Source organism: Oncorhynchus mykiss, chromosome 12, assembly GCF_057628025.1.
Source record: "Oncorhynchus mykiss isolate SJ-2025 chromosome 12, ASM5762802v1, whole genome shotgun sequence".
In the NCBI taxonomy this organism is placed as follows: Eukaryota; Metazoa; Chordata; class Actinopteri; order Salmoniformes; family Salmonidae; genus Oncorhynchus; species Oncorhynchus mykiss.
This window is the reverse complement of record NC_143033.1, coordinates 46,747,569-46,763,895: the sequence shown is the minus strand read 5'-3', so window position 1 is coordinate 46,763,895 and position 16,327 is coordinate 46,747,569. Positions and strand designations below refer to the sequence as shown.

General features: G+C 44.6%; 1 long non-coding RNA gene across 1 annotated transcript; it reads right to left on the bottom strand.

Moving 5' to 3' along the window:
* Positions 1–3,043: 3,043 nt before the first annotated feature.
* Positions 3,044–12,906, bottom strand: LOC110539148 (uncharacterized). Its single transcript, XR_002475874.3, has 3 exons — positions 12,678–12,906; positions 10,102–10,235; positions 3,044–4,202 (listed from the first exon to the last, which is right to left on the bottom strand). It is a non-coding gene; the product is annotated as an uncharacterized LOC110539148 (long non-coding RNA).
* Between the last annotated feature and the right edge of the window lie 3,421 nt (positions 12,907–16,327).

The following is a 16,327-nucleotide window of genomic DNA, read 5'->3' as shown; positions in this document are numbered from 1 at the left end:
CCCCAAGGTGAGAATTTTGATATAAAAAAAAAGAGATGTAATTAATTGTTGCACATAAGACAAAAATCACCCGGAAATCAGTTCAAAGTGATTTAAATTTAGGATATCTGTTCCCAAATATTCCCATGCATTACTAGAGGTATATGTGCTAACTATTCCAGCACACAACTAGAGGCATATGTGCTTGTATTCAGTGATGTAAAGTACTTTAAAGTACTACTTAAGTAGTTTTTTTGAGTATCTGTACTTTACTTCTACATATTTTTTGACTACTAGTACTTTGACTTCACTCCTTTTTTAAAGTAAATAATGTACTTTTTACCCATACATTTTCCCTGACACCCAAAAGCTTATATTTATATTGCTTAGCAGGACTGAAAAATGGTCAGATTCACACACTTATCAAGAGAACATCCCTGGTCATCCCTACTGCCTCTGATCTGGCGGACTCACTAAACACAAACACTTTATTTGTAAATGATGTCTGAGTGTTGGAGCAGTGGCGGTTCTATCTTGTGTGGTTCCCTGGGCGAGACCTGAGGTCAACCTACCCCTGCCCCCCTCCCCATCTCGTACTTCTGAGTGGGACACCTTCTCAGGCAGTAGCCTGCCTAGCTCACAAACTAGAATCAGAGAGCCCACTTCGACAAGGTTAATTGACCCACAGTCGCACACAGTGACATGATATCCTTGACATGACGTGCAAATGAGAGATAGAAAACCGATTGCACAAATGTCACCATTCCGATTTATTTTTGGGCAGGCACCCCGCGCCTAAATCCACCGCTGTGTTGGAGTGTGCCCCTGGCTATCCATAAATAAATAAAAACAAGAGAATTGTACTATCAGGTTGGCTTAATATGAGGATGATTTATACTTTTACTTGTACTTTTGATACCCAAGTATTCAGTGGCAAGAAAAAGTATGTGAACACTTTGGAGTTAACTGGATTTCTGCATAAATTTGTCATCACATTTGATCTGCACTTCATCTAGGTCACAACAATAGACAAACATAGTGTGCTGAAACTGATAACACGCAAATTATTGTATTTTCTTGTCTATATTGAATAAATCATTTAAACATTCACATTGTAGGTTGGAAACATATGTGAACCCCTAGGCTAATGGCTTCTCCAAAAGCTAATTGGAGTCAGGAGTGAGCTAACCTGGAGTTTAATCAAGGAGACGAGATTGGATATGTTGGTTAGAGCTGCCTTGCCCTATAAAAAACACTCACAACATTTTAGTTTACTATTCACAAGAAGCATTGCCTGATGGGAACCATGCCTCGACAACAAAAGACATCTCAGAAGACCTAAGATTAAGACTTGTTGACTTGCATAAAGCTGGAAAGGGTTACAAAAGTATCTCTAAAAGCCTTGATGTTCATCAGTCCACGGTAAGACAAATTGTCTATAAATGGAGAAAGTTCAGCACTGTTGCTACTCTCCCTAGGAGTGGCCGTCCTGCAAAGATGACTGCAAGAGCACAGCACAGAATGCCCAATGAGGTTAAGAAGAATCCTAGACTGTTAGCTAAAGACTTACCGAAATCTCTGGAACATGCTAACATCTCTGTTGATGAGTCTACGATACGTAAAACACTAAACAAGAATGGTGTTCATGGGAGGACATCACGGAAGAAGCCACTGCTGTCCAAAAAAAACATTGCTGCATGTCTGAGGTTTGCAAAAGTGCACCTGGATGTTCCACAGTGATACTGGCAAAATATGCTGTGGACAGATGAAACTACAGTTGAGTTGTTGAGAAGGAACACACAACACTATGTGTGGACAAAAAAAAGCCACAGCTCACCAACATCAAAACCTCATCCCAACTGTAAAGTATGGTGGAAGGAGCATCATGGTTTGGGGCTGCTTTTCTGCCTCAAGGCCTGGAAAACTTGCTATCATTGACAGAAAAATGAATTCCAAGTTTATCAAGACATTTTGCATAAGATTGTTAGGCTATCTGTCTGCCAATTGAAGCTCAACAGAAGTTGGGTGATGCAACAGGACAACGACCCAAAACACAGAAGTAAATCAACAACAGAATGGCTTCAACAGAAGAAAATACGCCTTCTGGAGTGGCCCAGTCAGAGTCCTGACCTCAACCTGATTGAGATGCTGTGGCATGATCTCAAGAGAGCAGTTCACACCAGACATGCCAAGAATATTGCTGAACTGAAACAGTTTTGTAAAGAGGAATGGTCCAAAATTCCTCCTGACCGTCGTGCAGGTCTGATCCGCGCCTACAGAAAACATTTGGTTGAGGTTATTGCTGACAAAGGAGGGTCAACCAGTTATTAAATCCAAGGGTTCACATACTTTTTCCTCCCTGCACTGTGAATGTTTACACGGTGTGTTCAATAAAGACATGAAAACGTATAATTGTCTGTGTGTTATTAGTTTAAGTAGACTGTGTTTGTTTATTGTTGTGACCTAGATGAAGATCAGATCAAATCTTATGACCAATTTATGCAGAAATCCAGGTATTTTCAAAGGGTACTTTTTCTTGCCACGGTATTTTAGCAATTACATTTACTTTTGATACTTAAGTATATTTAAAACCAAATACTTTTACTCAAGTAATATTTTACGCAGTGACATTGACTTTTACTTGAGTCATTTCCTATTATCTTTACTTTTACTCAAATATGACAATTGAGTACTTTTTCCACCACTGCTCCTATCCCAACATCATGAAGGTTTGAAATGATTGTTTTTGTCAAATACTATATCTGTTTTGGCTTCTTGCAGTAAATTCTCTATACAAATTCTTTATAATTATGTTCCGGCCTCCCGACCATCTGCTCAAGAAAAAAATTGTACCGCGGCTGAATGTTATTGGGGACCTCTGGTCTATATCCTACAAGTATAGCCTCCAATGTGGCCTTTCATATTCTGTTTTGGTTAAAACTAAAACATACATTCACTCATCTGACTACAATAGGAAACATTGTGACCAATCAACCTCACAATGCAATGAGTAACACATTAATAATACATTGACATAAAAAAAAAAACAATTCAATCATAGGTCTGTGGTCTCAGACAAAAGTCACTCTTTCCCCATTTTATAGGAAATTAAATCAGCAGACAACATTTTCAGCCCACTCTTTTTCCATAGGAATGGAATAATATACACTGAGTGTACCAGACATTACGAACAGCTTCCTAATATTGAATTGCACCCCTTTTGCCCTTGGAACAGCCTCAATTTGTCAGGGCACTGAATATACAAGACGCTGAAAGCATTCCAGAGGGATGCTGGTCCATTTTGACTCCAGTGCTTCACACAGTTGTGTCAAGATGGCTGGATGTCCTTTGTGTGGTGGACCATTCTTGATACACATGGGAAACTGTTGAGCATGAAAAACCCAGTAGCGTTGCAGTTCTCGACACAAACCTGTGCGCCTGGCACCTACTACAATACACCGTTCAAAGGCACTTAAATATCAACCTCTGAATGGCACACATACACAATCCATGTCTCAAGGCTTAAAAATACTTATTTAACCTGACTCCTCTCCTTCAGCATCACTGATTGAAGTGGATTTAACAAGTGATATCAATAAGGGATCATAGCTTTCATCTGGTGAGTCTGTCATGGATGTTCTAAAAATGTTCTACACTGTGTATACTGTCATAGGAAGGATTAGGAGACCATCAGTGATTATGCCCACTGCCGCATCCAAAATACATTATAGGACAAACACCAATGAAGCATCATCCTGAGGTTCAAAGATAAATTGTCAGGTGTTTTTAAATCAGGACAGACTTAAACCAAGTGTACATCTCTGACAAAGCGAATGACAGATTATTAAATTAAAACCACATACAAAACAAATCCCATCATGTTTTAAGGAATTACAACTGATAAGTATTCAAGAGAGAGACGGCAAGGTTTGATTTAAAATCAGTCGCACTTCAAAATGACATGTAAAGGAAAGGGAGATACCTAGTCGGTTGTAATTGATTTGACTAAAAACAAAGAGGGCAGAAATTCAAATGTATTTTATTTTTGATCCTTTGCAAGGTGTCTAAGTTCCTGTGAGCTGTGGTTTGATTCCTGGATTACTTCCTGGGTTAAAGGGCGTGCATGGAGGCGATCCGGCGAGCCAAGGCCCGCTGGTAAGTGGAGTGGCTCCCATCCTTCAGATCATAGCTCAACGGCGCAGACTGCAGAGCCTGGACATAGGCTGGATGAAAGAGAAAGGAAAAATGATCCATCCCATTCCAAGCACATCATACTGATCCTCAAGGCCATGTTCATCAGGGACCCAACATAGGAGAACGGACTGAAGCAGGGAGGGACTACACTACCCGTCCAACAAGAAACTCAAATTTAAAAAATTTAGGTTGCAACGCTTAAACAATATATATGTTGCGTACCCTAATAAACACGATCCAGATAGGCTTGAAAAGAGACAAATCTACATAGGGAAGAATAAAAATAGGGACAATAAGGAAGGAAGTTGATACTTTATATGAACAGGAGGTCACTAATGGGTAACTGGTACACATTAGTGGGTTCATGTTGCGGGACCTTGAAATACTTGTGTTAATTACTCCTCGAGGCATGTTACTAACAGGAACTGAAAAATGAATGCTTTAGGAAATAGTGAATTCTATCTAGTTTTCCCACAACATCGACACCCCCTAACTTTGGACACTCTCTAGAGTTTGGAGGATTAAACCACTTGGAGCTCAACATTTAAATGGCCTGGAAAATAACGGTACGTTTTGCGACTAATGACTCTCTTCTATCTAGCTGACCACTGAGTTTCATTGCAGTTTATGTAAGTTAGGTTTTGAGAGTTTTCAAAAAAGTAATATATACAGTTGAAGTTGGAAGTTTACATACACCTGTAACGGTTCTCTTGTTGTGAAGTAGAGGCGGACCAAAACGCAGCGTGGTGGTTGTTCATTGTATTTTAATGAAGACACTATACATGAACAAACTAACGAAAACAAGAAACGTGAGAACTCAAAACAGCCCTATCTGGTGCAAACACAAAGACAGGAACAATCACCCACAAACACACAGTGAAACCCAGGCTACCTAAGTATGATTCTCAATCAGAGACAACTAATGACACCTGCCTCTGATTGAGAACCATACTAGGCCGAAAACATAGAACTGCCCCACAACATAGAAAAACAAACAGACTGCCCACCCAACTCACGCCCTGACCATACTAAATAAATACAAAACAAAGGAAATAGAGGTCAGCACGTGACAGTACCCCCCCCCCCAAAGGTGCGGACTCCGGCCGCAAAACCTTGACCTATAGGGGAGGGTCTGGGTGGGCGTCTGTCCGCGGTGGCGGCTCTGGCCCGGGACGCGGACCCCACTTCGCCATTGTCTTAGTCCGCCTTATTGTCCGCCTCCGTGGCTTACTCACCATGCCCACCCCTCTCAATGACCCCACTGGACAGAGGGGCTGCTTGGGACAGAGGGGCAGCTTCTCGGGACAGAGGGACAGCTGCTCGGGACAGAGGGACAGCTGCTCGGGACAGAGGGACAGCTGCTCGGGACAGAGGGACAGCTGCTCGGGACAGAGGGACAGCTGCTCGGGACAGAGGGACAGCTGCTCGGGACAGAGGGACAGCTGCTCGGGACAGAGGGACAGCTGCTCGGGACAGAGGGACAGCTGCTCGGGACAGAGGGACAGCTGCTCGGGACAGAGGGGCAGCTGCTCCGGGCGGAGGGGCTCTAGCGGCCCCTGGCTGACTGGCGGCCCCTGGCTGACTGGCGGCACTGGCGGCCCCTGGTTGACTGGCGGCGCTGGCGCTGGGCTGACTGGCGGCACTGGCGGCCCCTGGTTGACTGGCGGCACTGGCGGCCCCTGGCTGACGGGCGGCACTGGCGGCCCCTGGCTGACGGGCGGCACTGGCGGCCCCTGGCTGACTGGCGGCGCTGGCGCTGGGCTGACTGGCGGCACTGGCGGCCCCTGGTTGACTGGCGGCACTGGCGGCCCCTGGTTGACTGGCGGCACTGGCGGCCCCTGGCTGACGGGCGGCACTGGCGGCCCCTGGCTGACGGGCGGCACTGGCGGCCCCTGGCTGACGGGCGGCACTGGCGGCCCCTGGCTGACGGGCGGCACTGGCGGCCCCTGGCTGACGGGCGGCACTGGCGGCCCCTGGCTGACGGGCGGCACTGGCGGCCCCTGGCTGACGGGCGGCACTGGCGGCCCCTGGCTGACGGGCGGCACTGGCGGCTCCTGGCTGACGGGCGGCATTGGCGGCTCCTGGCAGACGGGCGGCACTGGCGGCGCTGGGCAGACGGGCGGCACTGGCGGCGCTGGGCAGACGGGCGGCACTGGCGGCGCTGGGCAGAACTGGCGGCGCTGGGCAGACGGGCGGCACTGGCGGCGCTGGGCAGACGGGCGGCACTGGTGGCGCTGGGCAGACGGGCGGCACTGGCGGCGCTGGGCAGACGGGCGGCGCTGGCGGCGTTGGGCAGACGGGCGGCGCTGGGCAGACGGGAAGCTCCGGCAACGCTGGGCTGAGTAGCTCTCCTAGCGCCGAACAGGCGGGAGACTCCGGCAGCGCTGGAGAGGAGGAAGGCTCTGGTAGCGCCGGAGAGGCGGGAGACTCCGGCAGCGCTGGAGAGGAGGAAGGCTCTGGTAGCGCCGGAGAGGCGGGAGACTCCGGCAGCGCTGGAGAGGAGAGAGCCCCTGCAAGGATGGGCCGGAGAGACAGCCTGGTACGGGGAGCTGCCACCGGAGGGCTGGTGCGTGGAGGTGGTGACGGATAGACCGGACCGTGCAGGCGCACTGGAGCTCTTGAGCACCGAGCCTGCCCAACCTTACCTGGTTGAATGCTCACGGTCGCCCTGCCAGTGCGGCGTGGAGGAATAGCCCGCACTGGGCTATGCAGGTGAACCGGAGACACCGAGCGCAAGGCTGGTGCCATGTAAGCCGGCCCAAGGAGACGCACTGGGGACCAGCTGCGTAGAGCCGGCTTCATGGCATTAGGCTCGACGCTCAATCTAGCCCGGCCGACATGCGGAGCTGGAATATACCGCACCGGGCTATGCACCCGCACTGGAGACACCGTGCGCACCACTGCATAACACGGTGCCTGTCCGGTCTCTCTAGCCCCCCGGTAAGCACAGGGAGTCTGCCCAGGTCTCCTACCTGGCGTAGCCATACTCCCTGTTAGCCCCCCCCCAAGAAATTTTTGGGGCTGCCTCTCGGGCTTCCTTCCGCGCCGCCGTGCCTGCTTCGCCAACTCCATTCTCTGATAACCTTCCGCGCACTGCTCCATCGAATCCCAGGCGGGCTCCGGCACTCTCCCTGGGTCGGCCGCCCACCTGTCGATCTCCTCCCAAGTAGTGTACTCCATGCCATTGCTGTCCATAACGTCCTCCTTTCGCTGCTGCCTGTTAACACGCTGCTCGGTCCGAGTGTGGTGGGTGATTCTGTAACGGTTCTCTTGTTGTGAAGTAGAGGCGGACCAAAACGCAGCGTGGTGGTTGTTCATTGTATTTTAATGAAGACGCTATACATGAACAAACTAACGAAAACAAGAAACGTGAGAACTCAAAACAGCCCTATCTGGTGCAAACACAAAGACAGGAACAATCACCCACAAACACAGTGAAACCCAGGCTACCTAAGTATGATTCTCAATCAGAGACAACTAATGACACCTGCCTCTGATTGAGAACCATACTAGGCCGAAAACATAGAACTGCCCCACAACATAGAAAAACAAACAGACTGCCCACCCAACTCACGCCCTGACCATACTAAATAAATACAAAACAAAGGAAATAGAGGTCAGCACGTGACAACACCTTAGCCAAATTCAATTAAACTCAGTTTTTCACAATTCCTGACATTTAATCCTAGTAAAAAGGCTCCGTCTTAGGTCAGTTAGGATCACCACTTTATTTTAAGAGTGTGAAATGTCAGAATAATAGTAGGGAGAATGATTTATTTCAGATTTTATTTCTTTCATCACATTTCCAGAGGGTCAGAAGTTTACATACACTCAATTAGTATTTGGTAGCATTGCCTTTAAATTGTTTAACTTGGGTGAAACGTTTCGGGTAGCCTTCCACAAGCTTCCAAAAATATGTTGGGTGAATTTTGTCCCATTCCTCCTGACAGAGCTGGTGTAACTGAGACAGGTTTGTAGGCCTCCTTGCTCGCACACGCTTTTTCAGTTCTGCCCAAAAAATGTTCTACAGGATTGAGGTCAGGGATTTGTGATGGCCTCTCCAATACCTTGACTTTGCTGTCCTTAAGCCATTTTGCCACTACTTTGGAAATATGCATGGAGTCATTGTCCATTTGGAAGACCCATTTGCGACCAAGCTTTAACTTCCTGACTGATGTCTTGAGATGTTGCTTCAATATATCCACATAATTTTCATTCCCTATGAAGCCATCTATTTTGTGAAGTGCACCAGTCCCTCTTGCAGCAAAGCACCCCCACAACATGATGCTGCCACCCCCGTTCTTCATGGTTGGGATGGTGTTCTTCAGCTTGCAAGCCTCCCCCTTTTTCCTCCAAACATAACGATGGTCATTATGGCCAAACAGTTCTAATAAATACACACTGTAAAGGTTTTCCTCCTCTTCCTCTGAAGAGATGTAGCAAGGATCTGACCAAGATGCGGCGTGGTAAGTGTCCATGGTTGTTTATTTTAAAAAACATAAACTGAACACTCAATGAATACAAAACAATAAACGTGAACAAAACCAAAACAGTACCGTGTGGCGAACAAACACAGACACGGAAACAAACACCCACAAAACAACAGTGAAACCCAGGCAACCTAAGTATGATTCTCAATCAGAGACAACTAATGACACTTGCCTCTGATTGAGAACCATACTAGGCCCGAACACAGAAAACCAACCTAGAAACACAAAACATAGAATGCCCACCCAACTCACGTCCTGACCAACTAAAACAAACAAATAACACAAGAACTAGGGTCAGAATGTGACACACACACACATTTTGTGGGACACGCTGTATATTGTAAAATTTGACTGCATGACAGACCACACATCATTTACTATCCAACTTTTTACCTAAATTATTCATACTCATTCATATGTTAGTTTTAAACTGTTATCTACATTCTCAAAAGCTAAGATTAATCTGTAAAACAAATAATATTATTTGGTTACAACCCTGAAGATGATGTTGGTGGGCTACGCAATGAAAAGTTGACAGGCAAGTTTGTTTGTTTTTTACTGGAAGGCTGGCCAACTCATCAACTATCTAGTAAACACTTCAGATACAAGGTTGGTGTCTCTTTTTTGAACAAAATTAAACTGAAGTATCTTGTAATTGAACAAAATAGTAAGGTAACTGGGGACCGTATGCCGATAATACAAGCCTCCCCCTTTTGTTTTGCTAAAGGGCTTATCAAAAAAGCTGATTGTAGTAGTATTTCCACTGAAATGTCAAACGTGCTAATTTCTAACCCGTTTGCTAACATTTTTACGACACCAATAATCACAAAACATTGATAGTTTGATCACAAGATAACACTGGTGAAGGTCATTTAAACGCGGTTGAATATGCCGATAATACGGGGTGCTAATCTACGTGGAAATGATACATACTTCATATGAAAAACATACAGCAAGGGTGCAAGTCACCTACCTTGGCTTGCAGCAGGTCAAAGAATAACTGTACCTTTAACTTTACTGTTCTATTGGATGTATCCAATTGACTTGTGGTTGAGACATTTAGTGCTGATTGTACACTTACTGACAGTTGTGGCTGCTTTGTGTGATGTATTGTTGTCTCTACCGTTTTGCCCTTTGTGCTATTGTCTGTGCCCAATGTTTGTACCATGTTTTGTGCTGCTACCATGTTGTGCTGCTGACATGTTGTGTTGATACCATGTTGTTGTCATGTGTTGCTGCCTTGCTATGTTGTTGTCTTAGGTTACTCTTTATGTAGTGTCGTGGTGTCTCTCTTATCGTGATGTGTGTTTTGTCCTTTATTATATTTTTAATTCCCCGTCCTCGCAGGAGGCCTTTTGCCTTTTGGTAGGCCGTCATTGTAAATTTGTTCTTAACTGACTTGCCTGTTAAATAAACGTAATGAAAAATGTAAAAACACCTTTAGAGTTGTGGTAATTTGCGCAGGTGTCAGGATGGGAGTCCCAAAAACTGTCTCCGCAGCAACAGAGAGGGGGGAGCTCTGTCTTCTCCAGAGCTATGCTCTCCATCAGAGCTCTCAGAACCTTGATGTACCTGCCACAGAACACAGTACAATCTTTATTGGTCCATTTGCTGTCACAGGGCCCAACTTGTTACATAATTAACATGCACAACATAGGCTGGGACACAGGGCCTTATTTTCTAGGTTCACCAGCACAAACACATTTAGGTCCAGTTTCCTGGAGTCATATTATTCCTGGACTAAAAAGTACTTTCAATGAAGATTATATACTGAACAAAAATATAAAACACAACATGTAAAGTGTTGGTCCCATGTTTCATGAGCTGAAATAAAAGATCCCAGAAATGTTCCATACGCATCAAAAGCTTTCTCTCAAATGTGCACAAATTTGTTTACATCCCTGTGGTGTGGCATATCAAGAAGCTGATTGAACGGCATGATCATTACACAGGTGCACCTTGTGTTTGGGACAATAGAAGGCCACTAAAATGTTCAGTTGTGTTACAACATAATGCCACAGATGGCTAAAGTTTTGAGGGAGCTTGCAATTGGCATGCTGGCTGCAGGAATGTCCACTAGAGCTGTTGCCAGAGAATTTAATGTTAATTTATATACCATAATCTGCCTCCAACTTTGTTTTAGAGAATTTGTCAGTACATCCAACTGGCTTCACAACCGCAGACCACGTGTAACCACGCAAGCCTGGGACGTCCACATCTGGCTTCATCACCTGCCGGATCGTCTGAGACCAGCCACCTGGACAGCTGATGCAACTGGCTGTGTGTAAATATGGTCACTAATAAAGGTTATTTGGTAGCCATCTTGGAAGGGCCTGGTTGTATATTCATAAACACTAGAACCCTATAATGTAGTTCTAACTGACCTTTATCACCTGTCTCTATCAGTTCCTCCTGGTCTTCTTGTGGCCAGAGCAATTGAGTAGCTCTATAGTCAGTACCAAACTGAAAACTATGACCTGCAGGATAAGGCTCTCTAACTAGCCTCTCACACACCTGCAGCACACACAGGTATGTAAGATTGATTATCAGCGGTCGCAATAGATGCATTTTAGCATTAAAGCAGTCTTTTTCATACAAGTAACAGCACCCAGAGACTAAAAGAGTTAAGCACCTCTTAACTCAAAGAAAACCATATAGACTGATAAACAAACACAAACACTAATCGCTATAGCTTGACTAAAGTAATGGTAGAATAAGCACGTGCCTCACAGGACTGTATGTGGTTTGGGGAAATGGGAGTGTTTGGAAATTGGAGAACTGTTAAAAAGAGAACACTTGTTGTGACCGACCGGATTGTTGTCGAAGGTGACAGCCTTTCTCCCATGACCTTCGTGAGATTCAAAGTTCTGAAAAGGGGAGTCTTGTGGGAGCTAAGAACTATAAAGTTATATCCATTGAAAAATAATTATAAATTCATAGAGGTAGAAAACGTTTTTCTCGAATTCTATGGTTATCTGACATTTTTGTCAACACTGACTTTGGCCAGTTAGAAAGGAGCAGTGTAAACGCACGTCTCTGGCTGGAGACACTTTCCATATTCCCTCAGGGAGCTCTGACATCACTTCTTCATCTCGGAACATTTGACAGGCCACCAGTCTGTGTCTGACCTGCCTCTTGACTTTGCTGAGCTGAAAAACCAGAACCAGCCCGTATTAATATCTATTTTATCTATAGAGCTAATGACAGCACTAATGGTAATGTCACTGAATTAGTATGTTCAGCCAGCAAGACTGCAACAGCTGTGTAAATAATCCATCTGCATCACTGAGGATAAAAAGGGCAAGTCGCCTAGGTCTATAAAGAGCAGAGATCAATGATGGATATAGATGCACATTAGATATAGATGCAAAAAGTTACATTGAGTCAGAATATAGCGCTGGGTCTCAATCTAAAAATCAGACTCACAGAATCCATAACAGTATCAACTCAGTGCTTGCGTGGCCTTATTCAATGTTTTCATTACAGCAGATAAAGAAATATTACTGACTATGTTTGCTTTACTCTACCCTCAAATAGAATCTGACACTGAAGCAAAAAAATGTACATTGAGCTTTATACTCCAGCATTTAGGATTTGAGATCAAATGTTTCACAGTACATAATGTCACATTTTATTTATATTTATATTTTAAACTATTTTCTACATTGTAGAATAATAGTGAAGACATCAAAACGATAAAATAACACATGGAATCATGTAGTAACCAAAAAAGGGTTCAACAAATCAAAGTATATTTTAGATTTGAGATTTTTCAAAGTAGCCATCCTTTGCCTTGATGACAGCTTTGCACACTCTTGACGTTCTCTCAACCAGCTTCATGAGATAGTCACCTGGATGCATTTCAAGTAAACAGACGTGCCTTGTAAAAAGTTAATTTGTGGAATTGTTTTCCTTGTTAATGTCAAACCTTGATTTGTTGAACCTGTCCTTCTGCTTGTCTCCACCCCCTCCAGGTGTCACCCATCTTCCCCATTATCCCCGGGGTATTTTTACCTGTGTTTTCTGTCTGTCTGTGCCAGTTCGTCTTGTTTTGTCAAGTCAACCAGCGTGTTACTCCGTACTCCTGCTTTTTCCTCTTATCTGTTTTTTGCTAGTCCGCACGGTTTTGACTCTTGCCTGCCTTGACTCTGTACCTCCTGGACTCTGACCTTGTTATGATCTTTTGCCTGTCCACGACCATTCTCTTGCCTGCCCTTTGGATACTAATAAATATCAGAGACTCGAGCTATCTGTGTCCCGTGTCTGCATCTGGGTCTCGCCCTGTGCCCTTATACTTAATGCATTTGAGCCAATCAGTTGTGTTGTGAAAAGGTAGGAGTGGTATACAGAAGATAACCCTATTTGGTAAGAGACCAGACCAGCATATTATGCCAAGAACAGTCCACATTATGGTAAGAACAGCTCAAATAAGCAAAGAGATACGACAGTCCATCATATTACTTTAAGACATGAAGGTCAGTCAATCCGGAACATTTCAAGAACTTTGAAAGCGCATTCGAAAAAAACATCAAGCGCTATTATGAAACTGGCTCTCATAAGGACCGCCACAGGAAATGAAGACCCAGAGTTACGTCTGCTGCAGAAGATAAGTTCATTAGATTTACCAGCCTCAGAAATTGCAGGCCAAATCAATGCTTCACAGAGTTCAAGTAACAGACACATCTCAACATCCACTGTTCAGAGAAGACTGCGTGAATCAGGCCTTCATGGTCGATTTGCTGCAAATAAACCACAAATAAAGGACACCAAGAAACAATAGCAATTGACATTAGACCGGTGGAAATCTGTCCTTTGGTCTGGTGAGTCCAAATTTGAGATTTTTGGTTCCAACCGCTGAGTCTTTGTGAGATGCAGAGTAGGTGAACGGATGAGCTCAGCATGTGTTGTGCCCACAGTGAAGCATGGAGGAGGTGTGATGGTGCTTTGCTGGTGACACTGTCAGTGATTTATTTAGAATTCAAGGCACCCTTAACCAGAATGGCTACCACAACATTCTGCAGCGATACGCCACCCATCTGATTTGCTACTCACCGGGAGCCTCTTAGGATCCCTACCCCTTGACCTCTCTTTTTCTACTTTCTTCACTGCTTCAGCAAAAGACACCTCCTGTACAACTCATAACCGTGGCAACCTCAACCTGCCTCTGTCGCTTCTGATCTCCAGCACCATGGGAACCCCTACAATGAACACATACCGCTTCTTTCACCGATACTACACATTCCTTTGTCTCATGACCTTCTGTACACTTCTCACATAGGAACCTCCCTCCTACACACTGCTGCCACATGCCCATAAGCTTGGTACCTGAAACACCTACTTGAGTTATTTTGGTTCACGCTACAGAATCTGTGAATGCAATCTAAATGGTCGTACCAGATACCAGTCAATGTGGTTTGAGTTAACCAGGCCCATTCTAGCCCGTTCAAAATGTCCTCTCGGCTCAGAAGCACAGAGCAAACATTAGGAATAGAAGTGAGTTGATTGTAAATATATTTGGGCTGTTATAATTCAATAAACAGATGTAATCAACCTGCCTCTGTGTTTTCCTTGCCCTGGGCAATTTTTTTGATACATGGTAAAAAAGCAGCAACAAGTGGTGGAGAGTATACTTTCTGTACCCAATAAGGCCAGGCTTTTCTTTAGGTTGTGGACCTGACAGCATTGACAACACTTGGACACATACAGACACACAAATTCCCGGTCCTGGTGTTCACCTCTGCACCTGTGGTCCACTGATTGAGTCCCCCTTCTGCTGTTTTCACTGTCTAAATTGGTCTACTACTGGGGTGTTAATCATTGGGCGCGTGTGTATTTATTTGAGCTACTCCTCACTCTTTTGTTTGAATTTCAACCCTGTGTTTTGTGTACGTGTGTGTTTGGTCTTCGTCCCCGTGCTTTTACATGGCACGCCGTAATTTGGACTGAATAAAAAAAAAACTATTACGCATTCCTGTGCCTGTCTCCTGAATCATATATAACCGACGTGACACATAGTCCAGCGGCTACAGGAAAAAATTGCTGATAGCACCACCAAATTTCACACACAGCTGGGGCATGTCTAAATAAGTATTTTTGGCTATAGTACAATCACAGATTTTGTCCATTACCCCCCTGGTTGGCCATTTCCAATATGGCCACCAACCAACTGCATGCATATTGGACAAGATTCATTTGGCAATACAGTGCCATGCGAAAGTATTCGGCCCCCTTGAACTTTGCGACCTTTTGCCACATTTCAGGCTTCAAACATAAAGATATAAAACTGTATTTTTTTGTGAAGAATCAACAACAAGTGGGACACAATCATGAAGTGGAACGACATTTATTGGATATTTCAAACTTTTTTAACAAATCAAAAACTGAAAAATTGGGCGTGCAAAATTATTCAGCCCCTTTAAGTTAATACTTTGTAGCGCCACCTTTTGCTGCGATTACAGCTGTAAGTCGCTTGGGGTATGTCTCTTATCAGTTTTGCACATCGAGAGACTGAAATTTTTTCCCATTCCTCCTTGCAAAACAGCTCAAGCTCAGTGAGGTTGGATGGAGAGCATTTGTGAACAGCAGTTTTTAGTTCTTTCCACAGATTCTCGATTGGATTCAGGTCTGGACTTTGACTTGGCCATTCTAACACCTGGATATGTTTATTTTTGAACCATTCCATTGCAGATTTTGCTTTATGTTTTGGATCATTGTCTTGTTGGAAGACAAATCTCCGTCCCAGTCTCAGGTCTTTTGCAGACTCCATCAGGTTTTCTTCCAGAATGGTCCTGTATTTGGCTCCATCCATCTTCCCTGTCCCTGCTGAAGAAAAGCAGGCCCAAACCATGATGCTGCCACCACCATGTTTGACAGTGGGGATGGTGTGTTCAGCTGTGTTGCTTTTACGCCAAACATAACGTTTTGCATTGTTGCCAAAAAGTTCAATTTTGGTTTCATCTGACCAGAGCACCTTCTTCCACATGTTTGGTGTGTCTCCCAGGTGGCTTGTGGCAAACTTTAAACAACACTTTTTATGGATATCTTTAAGAAATGGCTTTCTTCTTGCCACTTCCATAAAGGCCAGATTTGTGCAATATACGACTGATTGTTGTCCTATGGACAGAGTGTCCCACCTCAGCTGTAGATCTCTGCAGTTCATCCAGAGTGATCATGGGCCTCTTGGCTGCATCTCTGATCAGTCTTCTCCTTGTATGAGCTGAAAGTTTAGAGGGACGGCCAGGTCTTGGTAGATTTGCAGTGGTCTGATACTTCTTCCATTTCAATATTATCGCTTGCACAGCGCTCCTTGGGATGTTTAAAGAGTGGGAAATCTTTTTGTATCCAAATCCGGCTTTAAACTTCTTCACAACAGTATCTCGGACCTGCCTGGTGTGTTCCTTGTTCTTCATGATGCTCTCTGCGCTTTTAACGGACCTCTGAGACTATCACAGTGCAGGTGCATTTATACGGAGACTTGATTACACACAGTTGGATTGTATTTATCATCATTAGTCATTTAGGTCAATATTGGATCATTCAGAGATCCTCACTGAACTTCTGGAGAGAGTTTGCTGCACTGAAAGTAAAGGGGCTGAATAATTTTGCACGCCCAATTTTTCAGTTTTTGATTTGTTAATAAAGTTTGAAATATCCAATAAATGTCG